General features: G+C 28.9%; 1 protein-coding gene and 1 non-coding gene across 5 annotated transcripts in view; both read right to left on the minus strand.

Annotated features, from left to right (window-relative positions):
• Positions 1-2,198, minus strand: part of LOC107442871 (uncharacterized) — a 39,431-nt gene extending 37,233 nt beyond the window's left edge. For 2 of the 4 annotated variants that reach the window (XR_011637149.1, XR_011637150.1), the window contains exon 1: positions 507-2,195. This is a non-coding gene — a transcript (uncharacterized protein). Of the gene's footprint in view, positions 1-506 lie in introns of all 4 variants that reach the window. The other 2 variants (XR_011637152.1, XR_011637151.1) reach the window with 2 other exon arrangements.
• Positions 2,199-14,375: 12,177 nt separating this feature from the next.
• LOC107442860 (uncharacterized) overlaps positions 14,376-20,043 on the minus strand; it is a 54,890-nt gene continuing 49,222 nt past the window's right edge. The window contains exon 10 of the transcript XR_011637160.1: positions 14,376-18,109. The gene's annotated coding sequence lies outside the window, so the exon portion shown is untranslated. The remainder of the gene's footprint in view (positions 18,110-20,043) is intronic.

The raw sequence follows: 20,043 nt of genomic DNA on the forward strand, positions 1-20,043 counted from the left end.
TAAAAAACAAAGTCAATAACTGCATTAATTCATATTTTATTTTTTAAAAAAACTTTATTTTCAAACATTAGTAGAAGGAATACAATTCCAATGCAATTTCAAATTCTAAAAAAATAAGAATTGATTTTTCACAAAGTATGAAGTTTTGCAAAGTCTGAAATAAATCAGGTAAATAAAATTTATATATTTGGGATTGATAGAATATAAAGCTGACCCTGCAAAATTTTAAAGATATGTCTATGATTGATTCAGCTTCTCAAATTAAAAAAAAAAGAGCTTAATTCTTAGTTCATTTGTAAAATTTTCCACTTGAAATAACTTCTCAGCAAGAAAACTAATTTTTTTAAAAGAATTAACAGCTTAGTTAACATAAATTGGCTACCATATAAATTTTAAAATTCAGTTATTTCCCAAAATATATGGTTAATTAAAAATCATTTTGTATATAATAGATACTCTGAATAGTTAAGAGTAATTTTACGAGCAAGAAAAAAAAATAAAGATACCTTGTAGCTGGCTCCTTGTTCTAGAACACTTGTACTTCGTTTTAGCAAACTTTGACGGTTAATAAATCTTAGAATGTTAGCCGTAAGCCGTAACTCTAAAACTAAATTAGTTACAGGAACTCCAGTCAATAGATTACCATTTAAATATATTTGTTTGCATGAAATATCAAAGTATGAGTTCTCATATTAGATTTTTGAGTGAAAGACCTTTTACAGAAGGGGCATTTATAGGGCTTTTCGCCTGTGTGCTTGCGTATATGCTGTTTCACATGACTCAATTTGGAGGAAGAATAGCTGCATAAAGTACAGTGATACAGGTGATAGTTATGCCCAGCTAGAAACTGCACAGATGATGTATACAACTGAGTATTAGGAACACCTACAAAGAAGAAATTTTTCTTGAGTATTTTACAGTTATCGATTGATGTATATTGCAAAACAAAATTTTTTATTAACTATTCATGATACAGTGGAACCCCGGTTTTACATAGTCCGTTATGTATGTCGTCCCGCTTTCTACGTCGGCTGGTTAATGAAAATTGCTTATATTGATAACGTTAAAATAATCCCCATTTTAAGTTACACTTTTTAAGAGAGTCCCCTTTTTCACATTTTTCTAACACAGGGATGAGATTAGCCATAAGGCAAAAAAGCTGAATTTCTACACTAGTAAATTTTACGGAAGCGCAACCCTTCAATAATAAATTCCAGACAGTTTAAGATAATAAATAATGTGTTGACATACAATTGTGTACTAATCTATTATTATATAAATGATTACATTGATACTTAACATTTAGTGAAAATAAAAATTACCAATTGAAAAAATAAAGCTAGAAATTATATTTTTCCTCAGTTCACATAAGAGACTTATTACTTGAAAAACTACCTGGTTTAGCAAATTAAAACTACTGAGTATATACATAAATATTTTATTTTTTTTAATAAATACTGTTATGTGATTTATAGCAAATGTATCAGTAATATTACTTTTTAAATTATTTTGGGGAAAAAAAACTACAATGGGCAGAATCATTATGTTCATATTATAGTCTACTCTAACTAGAGCCCTGTGAAACATATCAATAACAGTGAAGTAGAAATATATAGTAACTCCTTAACATACAAAATTGCTATTTTAGTTCGAAAAATTAAATGGCAATCAGCAACTGTTTAGATAATTATTTTCCATTTGATAAGAATTTTGCATTTTATAGCATAAATAACAGCAATTATAATTTAAAATTTTGATGATGAGTTAATTAACTCCTTTTCCAACAAAAAAAAATTAACCACTTTTTAAGTGATTGCTTTTGTTTGCTATATCTTTTATGTTTGCTATATTTTGTCGTTAGTCCATCTTCAAACATTTTGTGACAAATCTTACTTTTTCTTCCTTGAAAGCACAGAATGTTAGTTTTGAATATATTCCCTTCCAGTTTCTCAAATGTTGATACTAATAATCGTCGTTAGAAAAACAGTCACCTTTATAGTAACTAATTTTAAAAAATTTTTTTACTTCTTACAAGAATCGTGATAGTTGATCTTAAAATTGCGTGAAGATGAATAACAATTATGGATTTTGAAATCACATGAATATGAAACTAGATATACGATTTTGAAAATGAGAAAATACAAACTGGGATATAGAATTTTCAAAAAGTGTAAATACAAATCAAGATTCATAATTTTTAGATCGCGTAAATACGAATCATGATGCGTAATTTTTATATTAAAAATCATATATTGACCAACAAAAGAGTAAAATGAAATATTAATATATAGTTGGTTCTTACAAAANGTTCTCTATTGTGTGAATGTGGCCCGCCCTGTAAAACAGGTATGTGGCAGTGTGGCGTGGGTAATGTCGCTCGCCTCCGTGACTTAGGTTCACAGGTGCCCACTGGATAACGTTAAATGAGTAACATTTCTGGCATCTTCCTCGGTGAAAAACGTTAAAGTTCAGTGCCTGCCGTTAGGAAAATAATAAATAAATATTAAAATCGTGTGAATAAGAATCGGGATATTAGCAGATTCCAGGCTTGGGACCTCTAAAAGGCTTGTCAGAAGCAGCGTCGTTTGAACTACGAAAATCGGAGCTATCTGGCGGGCGGGTAAAAATGCGGAAAATCTCATTTGCTGCATGTAAAAGGGGAGAAAATAGCTAAAATAAGTAAAAATGAGGAAGAATTGGTAACTATGTAGTTTGAATTTTCTGAAAAAGCGGAATATTTATCAAAAAATGTGAAATTTTTAGAAAATCTGAATTTTTGATAAAAAGCTGAAATTCAAGAGATAAAAGTGAAAAAGGCGGAAATCCGCTAAAAAGCGGAAAAATCTCATCCCTGCTAACAGATCAAAATTATTTTTTCTCTACAAAACCCACACCATCTTTTTCTAAGCTTTGTCTTTCTTTATTTTTCTCAACTGTTTAAAGTTCTTTCGAGATCCTTTTCATTCCATCTTTTTTTGCTTCTGTCTGTGAGATAGAATTTTACCCCCAGATTAAAATCAGGAGAGAGGTGATATGGGTAAAGCACAGGACTTTCAGTAAAAGAAGAATAAAAGCTTAAATTGCAAAATTTGTGAGTGGAATTTTTCTATTTATCATGAATCCCTTGAATCATTCATCATTACTTTGAATCTTGGATTAACTGATAATTGAAAGAACATTAAAATGAACAATTGGTTAGGATATCATTTCTTTTTCTTAATTCTGTTGACCTGCAAGATGCTTTTAAAGCAAAATTTAATGTTTTGGTAGCTTTAGATTTTATTTTTACAGAATTGGTCAATTTCGACTAATCTATATTAGAAATGGGTTTAAAAAAGCAGGCTTTTCCAATGAGAAAATTACTCATACAGAATAAAATTGTGTAGCAGAAGATCCTCCAAAAGACGATGACGGGCATATTAACTGCGACACATAATCCCTTCAATATCTGATTTAATGTTTGCTTCTTATGATAGTGATGGAGTAAAAAATATCAGAGGGCATACTCACAACTGATCAAGACTTTCAAAGCAACTCTGAAACAGTATTTGCAAATCTAAATCAAAAGCATTTTTGCAAACAATTGTTAGTATTGAGTGGGATATTGTTGAAATAGTATAAAAAAACAAGTAAATAATTCACATTTTTTTGTAATAGTTCTTCTTATAAAGTGTTGATTTTTGAAAAATATGCTTAATTTCTTTTATCCCGATTTGATGCTTTCCCGCATTGTGCGTTTTTAAATGCTAGTTTAATGGAAAACGTAAAAAGCGGCCTTCCACTGTATAAATATGAATTAAACTTTGTATTAATATGAATTAAACTTTCTATTAATATGAATTAAACTTCGTATTAATATGAATCAAACTAAGAGTAAACAATTTATATACTGTGTTTTAAATGTGGATCAAAATTATTTCTACATGAATTATGGTTAAAACAATGAAATAACAGAAACTGCAACATGTTAGTGTAACAAAAATAATCTTAATGAGATATTGACATTGGCTAAAAAAGATCTTTAATGAAAGCCGAAAAGATTGAAGAAGACGAGGAATGACGAGGTTGAGAGAGGCCTAAAAAATAAGAATTTATATAAAAACACAAGACAGATGACTTTAAAGTAGAACTTTTAGACAAGTCATGGTCTAACATGGACTGTAATACCAAGGAGCAAGTAAGTAACCACTACTTGATACAGGTGTTCAAAATTCTAACCAGAAACACAGGTTTCACAGTGAGGATGCAGGGAAGTTATGTTCTAAAACGTTTCTGACGTGTTCGGCAGCTAGCAACAGGTGTTCAACCGAAGATCATAAAGGTTTCCAGTGGAATTAATTTCATCCTAGCAGTGATAAGTTTGGTGACCTAGCACCTAGACAGAATCGCCTGCATATTCTTCTACTTGTCGCAAGCAGTTTGAATCCTACAAGGTTATGTTATTGCCACCTATTTTTATGTCGTTTACACCTTTTGCAGTGAAACATCCTGTAAGTAAACTAATGCAATGACATTAAATAATATATATCGCATAACTTAATCTCTTTTGAATGTGTCTATTCAATTGAATATTAAGAAAATGACATTTTTAATATTAATTCAAAAGCAACTATACAGAAATTACTTGTTGGAAATAAATCAGAGCTTTTTTTAGGATTCAATTTATTTAGACACACAAAATACAGTAACACATGAATGAATTATAAGACTTATCACGTTTTAAATGCTTTTTGTTCTTGTTAAGCCACATTAAATAGATATTTAAAAAGTATTGCAATCCATATTTTGTAAAAACAAACCTTTTTCACAAAGTAAAGAAAAAACAAAGTTATAATCCAGGGTTGCCACTCAAATCTAAGGAAAAAGAATTCCCCGTGTTTTTTCTCTGCACATATTATACACAATATATTCAGGAGTGATTGTGAGCCCAATTCAAAAATCCTGAAAATTTCTTTAATAAAATCATCAATGACGTATTTCCAGGGGTGATTGTGAGCCCAAGTCAAAATTCCGGAAAATTTCTTGAGTTAAAAAATAATTTTAAATTGAAAAATTAGAAAAGAATTTAAACAAGGTTTTTTTTCTTTTTCTTGATATTTCTTAGTTTACTTAAAATATTTTTAAAATTTTACACACACCCATACCATTTATACATATCGATGATGACCTGGAGAAGTAATTAAGATTTACAAATAGGTCTTTCTTTCTTGAGTTTATGATTATAACAACTATTTACTGATAAAAAATGAATATTAATCATGAATATAAGCTTATAAAGTATATCTCTGGCTCTCCCTTACAAAGAAATAAAATAAACTGTGTTTTTAAGATCAACCTTTGAAAATTTGATTTCTGGAAACTTCTGTGATCAATGATTTTTTGAAACGTCTGGACCTTCGATCTCCGGAAACTTCCGGATCACTGTTAGCGAAAAGTCCGGAAATCCGGATTTTTTCCGGAGCACAATCAGCCCTGTATTTCAAAAAATTAATGTCAAAATAAATTTAAATCATTGATATTTTCACAACATGAAATTCTAAATGAATTATACACAGCATAATTTAAATTAACAATTATGCATAAGTTTACTTTTATCACTAATCACATTTATTATTAATAAACACACAACTACAATTTTCCTTAAAAAAAATAATAAAAAAAAGCAACAGTTTGAATCGAAAAACTTAAACAAGTTTTTTTCTCCTTTTTCTCACTATTTTTTAGTTTACTTAAAATAGTTTGCTTTTATCTCTAATCACATACATTATTCTACCAGAAAAAATATTTACAAATGAAAGAGATGCCAAGTATAAATTCTAGTTCTAATATTATTAAATAAAATATACAAAAATTTTTAAATATAAATGTGATCCATGATTTCTTGAAACTTCTGAACCTTGGATTTCCGGAGCACAATCATCTCTGTATATTAAAAGGAAACACAGCAATTACTGTGCTCTTGTGTGAGCTATATTGGGTTAACTATATTTTCTAGTTTTAATTGGTGTAAAAACTTAGAGGGGAATAAAAAGGAACAGCTGAACATACTTAAATAATGCTACTGTAAATGAAATAGTTTAGTATAGCTGAAATATCATGTTTAAATATCCCATAGACTACGATTTGAGAGGTCACTATTTTTTAAAAGACGAAAATAAGAAACAAAATTCCCCTTATTTTCCCAGTTCGTAAAGAATCAAAATTTCTTGCACTTTCCCTGTTATTTTAGGAGATTTTTAAATTCCCTATATTTTCCAGATTTTTCCCTGTAGAGTAGCAACTCTGTAATCTTACGTTTTCAACAAAACAGAATCTCAAATTGTATCAGAATGTATATTAGAGGTCAGAATGCATATTAGTTAAGTTTCCTTAGAACTCTTGAATCAGAAGTATTACAATCCAAATTTTGCAAAAGCAGAAAGCTTTTTTGACAAAGTTAAGAAAAAACAAAATTTTATCACAAGTCATAATCACATGTTTTCAAGAAAATAAGAGTCTCAAATTGTATCAGAATGCATTTGCATGATATGAGTTTTCAAATTGCTTTTCTGAGCAAATGCCTTCCCACACTTAGGACAAGTAAATGGTCTTTCACCTGTATGCTTCCTAATATGTCCTATGACATTAGAAGTTTTAAAAGAAGAATAACCACAAATACTGCAGCGATGAATTGTACAACTACGATTACCAATAACAGATTTTGTAGTTATTAAAAGAGGGCTTCTATCAGAGGCAATATCGTAGTACTGTGCGTCATCTGTAAAAAAAAGAAATTAAAATTGTGAAATTACAGGTAGAATTAAAGCAGCATTAAATAAAAACAACCAAAAACAAATTGACATAATTTTACGATATAATATAAATGCTTACTTAAATTTTTTTTAAAATTTTTTTTGTGCAATATCAACCAATAATTTGTGCGAATAAATTTCGTTTCTCTTATTTCACAAAAATTATTCCCCTAATAATTAAATTAAATCATGCAAATTTATTTAACCATAAAAAATATGGATCTTTATAAGGTTAAGTTAAACAAATCAACATTAACATCAAAGAGCCACAAAATATTATTACAATATTAATAATTTTTCAATGTAATGTAACTCTTTTTTAAATTATAAATTCTTTAACAATATCAATCAACCTTTCTATAATAATAACTGCACAGAGAATACAATATCAATAATTAGTAATTTGATTGTTTCCCTTTTTTTATTCTTTTTACAGAATAAAAGTTATTAGAATTAGTTTGTTTAATTTCTTATACAATAAAAACTATTCCTTGCTATTGATACGTTAAATTTAATCATAACTACTTTAAAAAGACCTATAAAATATCAATACAATCTAAATTTTTATTTTTCGAATCATAATTTTTTTTCGTTCGACATTATTAAACAATATTTGAACATTATCTATAATTGCATCTCTTTTTGCTTCCTTCTCATTCCACTATATTTTTGTGCAAGAAATTTACTCGAATAATATTATTGTAATAAATAAATTTTATTTTAAAAACTTGCACTGTAATATTAATCAGTCATTATAAAAGTATTAAATTATTAACAAACTTTTTAAAGCAATGCATAATAATTACTGTTAAAGTTTTACGATTGAATTTAATGCATTCTTTTTAGCTTGTTTTACTACTACCTATTGCAAAGAAAACACAGTTTAATTCATGGGTCGCAAAACTTTTTTGATTTTCGACCCCTATATAATTTTTCGAAATCTCCATCAACCCCTATAAAAGTAATTTTCTGTTAATTAAAATAAAACTCTATTAGATACTGTGTTTGTACATTTATTTTATGATTTTAAACATTTATTAAAGTAATAGTACATTGTGTAACAATAGCTTTAAGAAAAATATATTAATGTTGAAATTTAATATTCATTAAATACCTTAATATTTATTAAATAATAAGCAATTATAAATAAGTAAAGTAACTACAGATTTATTGCTTAATCAATGAGATGGGTGTACCTGGTGTTTTTTTGCATGGTTCGCTACATTGGGATCAAAATTGGTCAATTTTAATCTTAACCCCTCGAAACTCCACATTTAATTTATTTCTGTACTTAGTTAAGATTGAATTTACGTGACTGAAACCGGCTTCAACCACATAGGAGCTTGGAAATGTGCGCTCAATTAGGGTTCTATAAATAAATTAAAAATAAATTTGTATAATATACAGACTAAACAACGGCAAAACTGTAGCACACTTTGAATTTTTTACGAAAATCGCAATATTTTTGAAGATATTATTTTAATTTGATGTGTGTAGTTTAATTCAATTTCAGTTAGTAAATAGCAATAATGTTGTTGTATTGCTGTTTACTACAACTTGGAAATTAAATTAAACTTATTTCATACAAAATTGTTATTCTTTAGAACAGTTAAAGATTAAAATAATACTTTTCAAAAATTTTGTAATTTTCATAAAAAAATACAAAGTGTGCTATAGTTTTGTCGCAGGCTGTTTTAATCCATATTAATGGTTACCTTCTTTTTTACATGTATTTATAACTAAAATTGATATCTAAACTAAACTAATGGTTTTAGCGAAACAATAACTAATTATCCGAAACTATGAAAGTTTTAATAATGACACTACAAATATTCAACACTGTTCACAGTTAGCAAAGATAGCTGAAACTGCGTATGATATTTTCGTTTGTAAGGTCAATGCTCGTCACACGTGACATTTGAACAAGCGCACATATGCATATGACTTATTATGACATATGATATTATTGTTTCACCCAAAAAAATATACTTTTATTAATTAATGTTCTATAAAGAAACTGATATCAAGTCAATTATAAAAGAATTCACAAATTTTACATACTCAGTTAGGTATGTGTGATTTGCGCATTAAGAACTGTTTTTTCTTCGACCTCCATTCAACCCCCTGGCTCAGATCGACACCCCCTTTTTTGTTAAATAGACCCCTGGGGGTCTATATAGAGCACTTTGGTGACTAAGAAACACAACCACTTGGGAACACGTTTTTTTTTTTTTTTTTGCATTTATACAAATACCTCATCTTGCCTAATTACAGTGTGGGGATTTCAAATTATGAATTAGTTTTACAGTGAAAGCTACAGACTTTTTTAGAATGATATTTTTAGTTTATTTTTTGTAGAAATGTACAAATTTTAAAACATTTTATATAACAGGAGGTTGAGTTAATATTGTGACAAATTTCTAGGAGACTTAAGGGATTATAACTGGATAGGAATCCATGCTCGTAAATATTGTCATATGTGGCTTAGGACATTTCCTTATTTTGATTCGTTCAGTTAATGTGCTTCAGAACAAGCCAAAAAATCAAATTTAAAAAAATAATAAAGAAATGAAATCTATACTAGGGATTACATCTAACCCAAGAGCAGCTTTCACAGTTCCTTTTTAATCCATTTGCGATGCCACTCCAGATACTGAAATATAATAATCTAGTATTCAAGTTTTTCTGGCCAGATGACAGAGCAGTCAGCCTGCCTGACTGTGAAGCCAGTGGCTGTGGGTTCGAATCCCGCTCAGGGCATGGATGTTTCCCTCTCTGTGTGTTGTTCTCTGTTGTGTGATGTATGAATGTGGCTCACCCTATAAACGGGTATTGGTAGCATTGTGGAGTGGGTAATGTTGTTCGCCTCCGTGACTTAGGTTCACAGGCGCCCACTGGGTAACGTTAAAGGAGCAACACTTCCGGCATTTTCTGAGGTGAAGAAAAAAGGTTCAGCGCCAGCCGTTAAGAAGAAGAAAAAAAAAAATTCATGCTTAAGCAATATGCTAGTTCATAGTCCAAAATTGTTTGGTATTTCAAAAGTATTAAAAAATTGCAAACTTATAGGTCCTGTTACAAAAGCATAATTCAATCAATGTTTAAGAATGCTATTTATGGAAGTAAAACACACATAGCTGTCAACATTGATAGGAAAAAAAACAGTAGATTGTACGAAATAATATAAATTTCATGATAGTTGTCACAAAATGTACTAAATATTTTACACATAGAGAATTTTAGAGTCATCAAAATAGAAAAACTGCAATATTTTCTAGCTACGATAAACTTTAAATAAACTTGAAATGTTATGCATTATGTTTACTCATAATTTTGAATAGTAATAGGCATTTAATTTATCAAAGATGGTCAAAAGATTAATTAATTTAAAAAAGGAGTTCTGAATAAAAATAAACTTAATATTTTAAACAAAAAGAAGTTTTAAACTGATGATAAACAAGGCTCGTTTTATTATGTATTAGTAACACTTATTTAAATATTCAAGCAATCAATAATCTATACAAAAATTCTATTTCAATAGAAATTTTTTAAGGAAACCTACTCAAATTTAGGGTGTTTTCTAAACCAGGAGAATTTTTAGGAAATCAATATTACCAGGAGAAACTGGTAAAATCTACTGGAAAAACCAGCAGAGTTGGCAACTATGTATACACAACAATTAAAATGTATATTGACATTTCTATTTTGTATAAAAATTCATGAGACTTATTAAATAAATAGAAGATAATCCTTTTTGTTTCCATTAAAGAAATTGATTTTAGATCAAGAAAAGGCATCTAATTTACAAATATTATCCAGCAGATATTTGCAAAATAACATTAATAAAGTGTAGGCATAAAAATTTAACTTTTAGTCTTTAGGTAAGCTTGTCAATTAACAGATTAAGACTAACAAAATGATTGTAATGATTGGCATCTACTTTTATACACACAAAGTTATTTTTCTCCATCAATGTAATGAGGCGAATTTGCAGATAATCACATTTGGAATCAGAAAAGATAATAATTTTCATTTATCTTTATTTTTTTCAAATTTAAATAAGGAATATATAAGTTTTAAAATTAGATTAAGAAACTGCAAGCAATAAGCGCGGATTCCAATCATCTGTATTTTGATTAGGTTTTGTTTGAATGAAATAAAAGGATTATAATTTTACACAATATGTAATTCCGCAAGGTGAACTTAATTTTTAAATGTATCTCTTAATACCACAGCAGATTATCTTAATCTGACTGTAATGAATCCCTGCAGTTTCATGACATTAACATGAATTATGACATTTAACAGTCCTCGCACTTTAAATTAATTTAAATATTTTGTCACAACGGGAAGAAAAAATGATTGAACATTTTAAATTATTTATTTAGTTCTTATAATGGAACATTTGTTTAATACTAAAACATAATTTTCCGTTTCTTTAAATTAAAATAGAAATAAAATTTGCATTATTTCTTAAATATAATACAGGGTGCGTAGCCAAATGTCTCAAATAAAAATAAGCACTGAAAAATATTTTTAAGCACTATATACATTAACAAAATGCAAAATAGTTTTCAAAGACTCTACATGATCATGATAAAATAACTAGTTTTTGACAAAAAAACTCTTTTCTTGATATTCTAGCCACCATAAAGAGATTTTTCAGTTCAATTTCAGAGGGTGGAAAATGAAGCTTGAAATTGAGAATATCTTGCACATGGAGAGAGCAAGAATCTCACTGAACACAGCTCAGTAGACACACAATTGGACTCAAGTATTTCATCAAACATATAACATGATTGGCGTTTTCATGGATTGTGGTTGAATGAATTGTGAAAACGTTGAATAGTACAATGTGAAAAGCACGCTTTTGCAAAATACAAAGCACTTTTTAAAAACACCTTTAAGGGCTTTTAAAAAACAAAAATAAGCACCTTCAAGCACTTTTTAAAAAAGCTACGCACCATGAAAAACATAATTTACCGTTTCTTTCAATTAAAATAGAAATAAAATTTCCATTATTTTTTTAATATAATTATATAAAATAGAATTCCGCAAGATGAACTTAATTTTCAAACTTATTTCCCAATCCCATGACAAATTATATTAATGTGGCAACAGCTGTTACTGAATCATTTAACAGCATTGTACCTTAAACAGTTAGTAAAATCAAATTTAAAACTATTTGTAGTAAGTTTTGCAACAGTTATTCTTTGACATCCAAGCAATATGCATTATTTACAGAGTGATGAAAAACAGAAGGTATTTGAAATCTTGTCACTAAAAACTACAGGTTCCATTAACAGCAAATATTATAGTTAATTTCAGACATTGAAAATCAAGTTCTTGGAATAAAAACAAAAAATAAATTAATGGAAAAAATAAGGTAATATTCAGTGAATTGAAAGGAAAAAAAATAATTCAAAATCTTACCTCTAAAACATTTATACTTACTTCTTTATATTCTTACTTGTTTAATACAATGCAAAAAGTAACAATACCACCATATACCCTCTCTACTTGAACTTGACTTAAGTTCGAACATAAAAAAATGGAAAATAGTTCATCAATCAAATTTAAATTAACTTTTAAATTTTTATAAATAGAGGAATTTTAGCATCAAAATTTTCAGTATCAAAATATTAAATCTTTTTTTTTCTCTTTTTTAAATTTTATAAAAGGAAAAATATTTTTGGAACTAAATATAATAAAAACATAGGATTTAAGTAATTTATATCCAGTAAAAAAAAGATAAAATACAATAAAACATTTATTTTGAGTTTTGCCAGGAAAAGGTTAAAAGCCTTTGATAAATTTGACTTTATTAAAGAAGACAATACAGTTGAACCTTATTAACGCGAAACCGCTTAACGTGAAAAATCGCTTTACATGAAACACTTGTTTGGTCCCATGAGTCAGCAATCAATTAGTGTTGTATTTTGCATGTTTAACATGAAATTTTAAAGCTGATTATTGCTTAACATGTAAGGGAACTGAACACAGCACAGATAATAAGCATGTGAATAAAATCGCAATCATTCATTCTGAAGAATGCTATTTCTATTTTCTTCTATTGTTAGAAGTAGCAGATGGGCAAATAAATAAAATAGTTTAACAAAGTAGTTAAAACATTTAAGCTTATTTTAATTCATTTGGGTCATAATAACATATTAACGAGGTTCGACTGCATATGCAAAACTATAAATACAGTAGAGCGCCGATTATCCGAACCCTTATTATCCGAACTGCGTCTAAATTTTTTTTTTTCTTTAAGTTTAGAATAATTTTTAACTTACTGACAATTTTTCTAAATTGAGAAGAATAAATAATACCCCTACATCTGAAGACCACATTTAATTTACAACCTTTTTAGCAGTTTTCTTATAGTAGCCATTCGTACATGTATTGTGATACAGTTAAACCTACATACCCCTTTACAACAGAAAATTATCTTTCAAGAATGCAAGCTTCATTTTGATAGTCTACAATGGTTGGAATGCAGAAGGAGTTTATGAATTGATAAGTTCTGAAGTTCTATAATTGGGGAATGGGTAGTTGTAACTTATGGTTAATAATTAGTGATTACAGTGCTTGGAATCTTAAATCTTGGAATAAAATTCTTAACAGAAAAACAAACGAAACTGAAGTTTCTGAACCAGTAGATCTTTCGGATGAAAATGACGATTGCTGCTGAAATTTTGAATGAAAATCGGAACTCTACAGACGAAGTGAAAGAAGTAGGTGATCAAGTTCAAGATAGTGAACCTTCTCATATAGAAGCATGCAATCCATAAGATTTCGCAGTGAATTGGCTAGAACGTCAAAATGATGTTGATCCAGTTCAGTTGATTTATTTAAAAAGAATAAGGGATAAATGGCTGCTAAAAAAAAACGCGTCTTCTTTGAAAAGAGATCTTTGCTGGATTTCTTTTGCAATGGAAAATAATGAAAAATGTTATAAAATTAGTAATTGACAAAAAAATTATAAAAAACTGAAATATGATAAAAAATAATTCAAAATGAAAAAAAAAAGATTAAAAAAAAATTTAATTAAAAATATTTAAAAATTGAAAAAGGAAAAAAATTTTAAACACGCCAGAGCTATTTTAGATAGTACTGCCAGTCTTAAGCCTACAAAAGGTGCGAAGTTAATGCACAAATAATAATCATTTATACTAGATTTTAAACAACTTTCCAATTATCCGAACTTTTCATTATCCAAACTATGTTCGGTCCTGAGCAGTTTGGATAATCGGCGCTCTACTGTACTTCATAAATAATAAAGATATACTTTGTACACATATTATTAACTAGATTGCTCAGTTCAATTTTTAAAACAAATTAATGATGTTAAAATAAAGAATAACTAAATTAGTTGCTAAATTAAAATATAAACAAAATTTACAGCGATCTTTGGACACAAAATTATTTTTTTCACAGCAGCCCTTCCCCAAAAATGCTTGTCTACCCTTACTTACATGTTTCACCACATTTGAAACAGTTTCTAAGTGACAAGACTTCAAATATTGCATTTATAATAAAAAAAATATCATTTATACGAATCAGTTAGAAGCAATAAATCAAAGATTATTAAAAAATAATTTATTAAGCACATTGGAAAAATTTTATACAGCTGGAAAACAAATGTATCATAGAAAAAATAACAATAGTAAAAGAATGATAATGTCATTTAATTTGTACATTTCAATATGAATTATTACTTTTATTTAAAAGTGAATATTAAACAAAAATACATATTAACCAAGAAAAACAATTTAAACATTTGTGAATAGATTTCACTGTCAAAGAAGATTTTTAATTAACATAATCAGAATAATTATTGATAATTTAATAAACATTAATAATTAATCACATAGATATTATTGTAATTATCTTGAAATAGAGTTAAATGCAAAAGAAAATGTTTACAAAGAAACTGGAAGAAAGGAATGTTATTAAGTTATTGTAACAGAATAAATAAATATTGCAACAAAATTAAAATTTTTTTTAATACATGATAATTTTGTTTTCAAGGGACCATTCAAATATTGTGTAAGCATGTTTGTGGCAATTTTGAACTTCCCCTACCCTTTATCAACAAATAACAAGTCCCCTCCCAAGCCTATGTAAGAGAGTTACAACACCCCAATTTAAGCTTTAATTTTAACTACTACTAATACTGTAATTTTAGGTTTAAATTCAAATAAAAGATATAACTTTACAGAAAACTAAATCTACATTTCAATACATTTTATAAAATTTTGAGTAGAATAGCCCTTAGAAATCTTTTGTTTTCCTTCTCTGCTCATAACCTTTAATTTTGGAAGTTGCTAAATGAATTTTTCTTTCTACTTATTCACTCACCAAATTTAATTTCAATTCTGAAAATTTTCAAAGTGCATATTTTTTTCTTCCATTTTTAACAAATTTTGAAAATAAGAAGATTTTAATGTCTTATCCTAGCATAGCTCATTTCTTTCCTCCCGAGTTGTCAGCATATATGATAAAATTACAGACCTCCTGTTAATAACATTTCTCAATATTAATAATAATAATTTCTAAAGTCCAACAGAAGGAGATCTGCAGAGTAATGTAAAAGGATTAATAGTACTCAGTTTCCTCTATGGCCCTGTACCAGGGCTAAAAAAAATCAGAAATTTTACCCGTCCCCGAGGACGGCTTGCCCAACAATGTACCCGTCCTCCTTTGAAACTAACCCGTCGCTTCTAAATAAATAAAAATATAATTTTCTCTTATTTATTACAAACATTTATTATAATTTTCTCTTATTTATTACTAACATTTATATAAATTTCACAATGAATTAGTAGTTACTTGTAGTATTATACAGTAATAAACGAAATACTAGGTTAATAATAGTAACCTAGTATTTCTTTCATTAAATAATTTAAATGACAAAGGTCAAGTTATCTGGAATGTCAATTTATCCGAGGGTACTGCGTTTTTTAAATGAATCAAATATGACGTTTGCCAGTTCTACAATCAAGCCAATGATTTACAGAGGTTTCTGCACAGAAATCTGAAAGGGGTTTTCCATTTAGGTAGATGTTCATAATTACGTTTAACGCTTCTTGTTTAAGACCAGTAAGCAATGCGTTTTTCTTTTCTGTAAGTTCATTGCTGAAAAGCCCCTTTCAAACACTGCAGTACTCCCAGACAGAGAAAACATCAATTCTAATAACAAGAAGTGAAAATGTATCACGAAAATTAATGGGAAAATGGCCGTCTGCGCGGACATCAGATTCGAGATATTCGTTGTCCGCGGGGAATTTTAGACTACCGAGGACGGGCGGACGGGGGCTGTTTTTCGAGCCCTGCCCTGTACCATAAACAGCATTCCTTGTTTTTGTTACTAAATATGCTTTGTTAAAGGGCAGATTGTTTTTTTTATTTATTTGTTCTTTAAATCATCAAATGAATCCATTATTCAAATCAGATGCCCTCACCTTTATCAATTTCACAGTCCCAGGTTGGTGCGCCAATGTTAAATATGATGATCTAGGGGTTTTATGGCATTACAAACACCTTTAACAAAGTTTATTTAGTAGCGAAATCAAGGAATGATGTTCATGGCACAGTGCCATAGAGTTACTTACTTACTTATCCTCTACGTGCCTTTGGGCACTTAAGGCCTCCAGCATATCCCTCCAACGCCTCCTGTCTCTAGCAATAGATCTTGCTTCCTCCTAGCCAGATATTCTACATTCTTTTAATTCGCCGAAAAACATGCGATGGATGGTAAGTCTGGGTCTTCCTCTTGTTCTTTTACCATCAGGGGCCCATGTAAGCGCAACAGATGTAATTTTTTCTATGGGCATTCTAAGGATATGTCCGAGCCAGCTCCATCTTCGTTTTTTAATTTCATCTTCTACTGTTTTCATTTTAGCTCTCTTTAATAGATTTTGATTTGATACTTTGTAAGGCCAGAAAATTTTAAAAATAAATCTTAAACAATTGTTTTGAAAGGTTTCTAATTTTTGTATTTCGATCTTAGTCTGTTTCCAAGTTTCTGCGCCATATAATAGTACTGCTCTAACAATAGCTTTGTAAACAACTATTTTTGTCTTTATTTCAATATTTGACTCTCGCCAAAACCTATGTAATCCCTTAAAAGAGTTCCATAGAGTAGAAAACAATTAATCCTTTTACGTTACTGTGCAGTGCACCACCTGCTGCATACCTGCCAACATTGGGGAAATAAAATAATGGATATTTTATTAGCGACATTTTTAGGCTACAAGTTAAGTTTTGATAAGTCATGCATAATAAGGTAAGTCAAAAAGAGAAAATCAAGAATGGAAATAATATAAGCACTTACATATAGCAAAGTAAAAAATATGCATATAAATCTTAATCTAAAGAAGTTTTGAACCATTATTTATTATTACTCAAACTATATTTTATTTCATACCTGTCGCTGCTGAACACCCGACCCAATTTTGGGCCTTAAAACTACTAATATTCAACTCCATAGCCTTGTAATTTGGAACCCAATCCAGAAGACAAGGGGACTCCTGGATCAAGCATTGAGAGAAATTTTGCCTTCGTGCTGGACTTTTTGATGTAACTAAATTACATTTGCGTTACATGGGGAGGAAGACCATGAGAACCTTCCACGGTTAGACTGACGGCAAAGGGGCTCAAACCTATGATCTGTCTACCATGGAGGATATTTCACGCCAGCACTGTGGTCGGAGCAAGCGGAATGCGAATTCATATCGATCAGCCATCACTGGGTTTCGAACTCGGTACTCAAACTATAAACATTCAACATGCTGCAGTACTGCACTATCTGTTGAGGAATAAGAAAAGTATTTTCGCCATCAGTGGACATTTTATCGCCAATTTTCAATACAGAGAAATTTGAGAATATATGGGTAAACAGGAGATAGTCATAAAATACGGGAGTCTTCATTAAAGAGCAGGAGAATTTTAGAAATTATTATTAATATTGAGAAATATTATTAACACCTTTTTCTATTAGTTTCTTGTGTAATATTTGAACAGACCCCTATGAAAGTGAATTTGTAAAATAGAAATATTTCACAGCTTTATTGTGTTTCTACGTTTTAATTTAGGATGTCTTTCCAGATGCATTTTTAAATTGCATTTTTGAGAAAATGATTTTCCACAGAGAGAGCAAATAAAAGGTTTTTCACCAGTGTGAGTTTTAATGTGCGACTTGACATTAGACATTTTAACAGATGAATATTCACAAAGACAGCAACAATGAAGAAGGCGAATACGGTTACCAATTTCAAATTTTGATGTGGTAAAAAAACGGCCTGGGTGAGAAACATCTGAAACAGAAAAATTACAATTGTGAAATAACAGGTAAATATAGATTAGCACAAAGTAATTTCACAAATTTTTTTTTTTTTATATCCCAACTTATAGCAAGAAGTAATTATGTTTAAGAAATATAATCAATAAGTATCACACTTCTTTAACATATTGCAGAATTGACATACATTTAATGTTGAAAAATGTAACTACATAAACATTTTCCTAACATAAATATAATTACACTAACATACTGAAACTATACATATTAAAAATGCATACAATCAGTAGCAAAATTAAAAGTTTTATTATAAAAGAAAATCAAGCTCTATTAAAAAATATTTTGCACTGACATCTCTACCTTGAGCTCACTAAATTATACAAATCATTTTACATTATTTGGGTATACAACAATGACCCCCCCCCCCCCCNCCCCCCCAATTTTTTTTTTTTGGAAGTCATTAGAATTTTTTAAAATGTTTTCTCTGTAGCGGTTACATTTTAAGTTATAACTTTCTTTTTCTTTACTGGCTTAACAGGCCAGGCCTTTTTAAGAAGTTTTTTTCTAGGCTAGTCTTCTACCTAAAAATATTCTCTAGTTCTTTATTTGCTCATCTTTTTCGAATTTAGTGAACCTTTTCAAGCACTTGTTGGCCTGCCATCAAAATTTTTTTTCAGAATTCTATGCATTCCCATGACCATCTGTCCATTTTATTTTCGGTTGTTTAAAGAAAATAATGTTAACTGGTACCTACCTTATATGAACAATAAAGCTTGAAATTGCAATTTTTTACACCATTTTTAAGTATTCCACTGAATATACCTCTCAAAACGTCTCATTCAAAGACCATATTCAGACCAAATATTATATAGACCAAAGATTTTGCACATAGCAGTTTTCTGAAAGAGTCATAGTCCAAAACCTTTCAATCAAAAACCATATTTAGACTAAACCAAATATAGATCAAAGATTTCTCACATAGCCCCATCTGAAAAAATCATAGTCCAAGACCTTTTGCTCAAAGATCATATTTAGACAAAAGATTTTACACATAGCTCAATCTGTAAGAGTCATAGTCCAAGTTCAAAAACTATATTTAGACCAAACCAAATGCAGACCAAAGAATTCGCACACCGCCCCATCTTTAGGAGTCATAGTCCAAGTCTCACATAATACATTATAAGTTTATTTGTATAAATTAAGAGGTTTATATTATTCTTAAAACTATAATCAAGGCAAATCAAAGTTTTATGATGTAAAAAGATTGAAAACCGTAAATAGCCTGATTTCGAATACTTACCCGGGGAAAGAGGTAAATATCAATTTATAAACATCCACATACCTATTTATAAATTATACCTATTTGTAAATATCTTATTTATAATCAGCCACAGGGTATTTACACGACTCTAATCAATATCTGTTAGGCTAAAAAATGTCATCACATAACATTGAAGCAACAAATTAGTAAAAACAAAAAATTTTTAAAACTTATTTTATTATAAAAATTTAGAAAAATTATACAGCCGATTTACAAACATAAATAAAAAATAGAATTACAGAAAAACTGAGAATTATACCATCATTTTTTATAAGAATTTCAAATTTACTCAATAAGGGATTTCAAAGCATTTTTTACACATTATTCAACAAAAATAACAATTTATATATTTGTGAATAGATTCTTTCCGTGAAGAACATTCTTAATTCAGATATTAGTATAGATCACATAGGTATTAATATTTTCATCTTCAAATAAAGTAAAATGCAGAAAAAAGAATTGAGCAAAAAATTTGCAACGGAGAATGACATTCAATTCATATACAGTAAGACCTTGCTGCAACAATATTTTGGGGACCAAATAAATATATTGTTGTAGAGGGATATATTATTATATCAAACGTCTACATACTATGGAGAGGCAATAAGATTTTTTAAAAATTCTTATGT

Source organism: Parasteatoda tepidariorum, chromosome 7, assembly GCF_043381705.1.
Source record: "Parasteatoda tepidariorum isolate YZ-2023 chromosome 7, CAS_Ptep_4.0, whole genome shotgun sequence".
Lineage (NCBI taxonomy): Eukaryota > Metazoa > Arthropoda > Arachnida > Araneae > Theridiidae > Parasteatoda > Parasteatoda tepidariorum.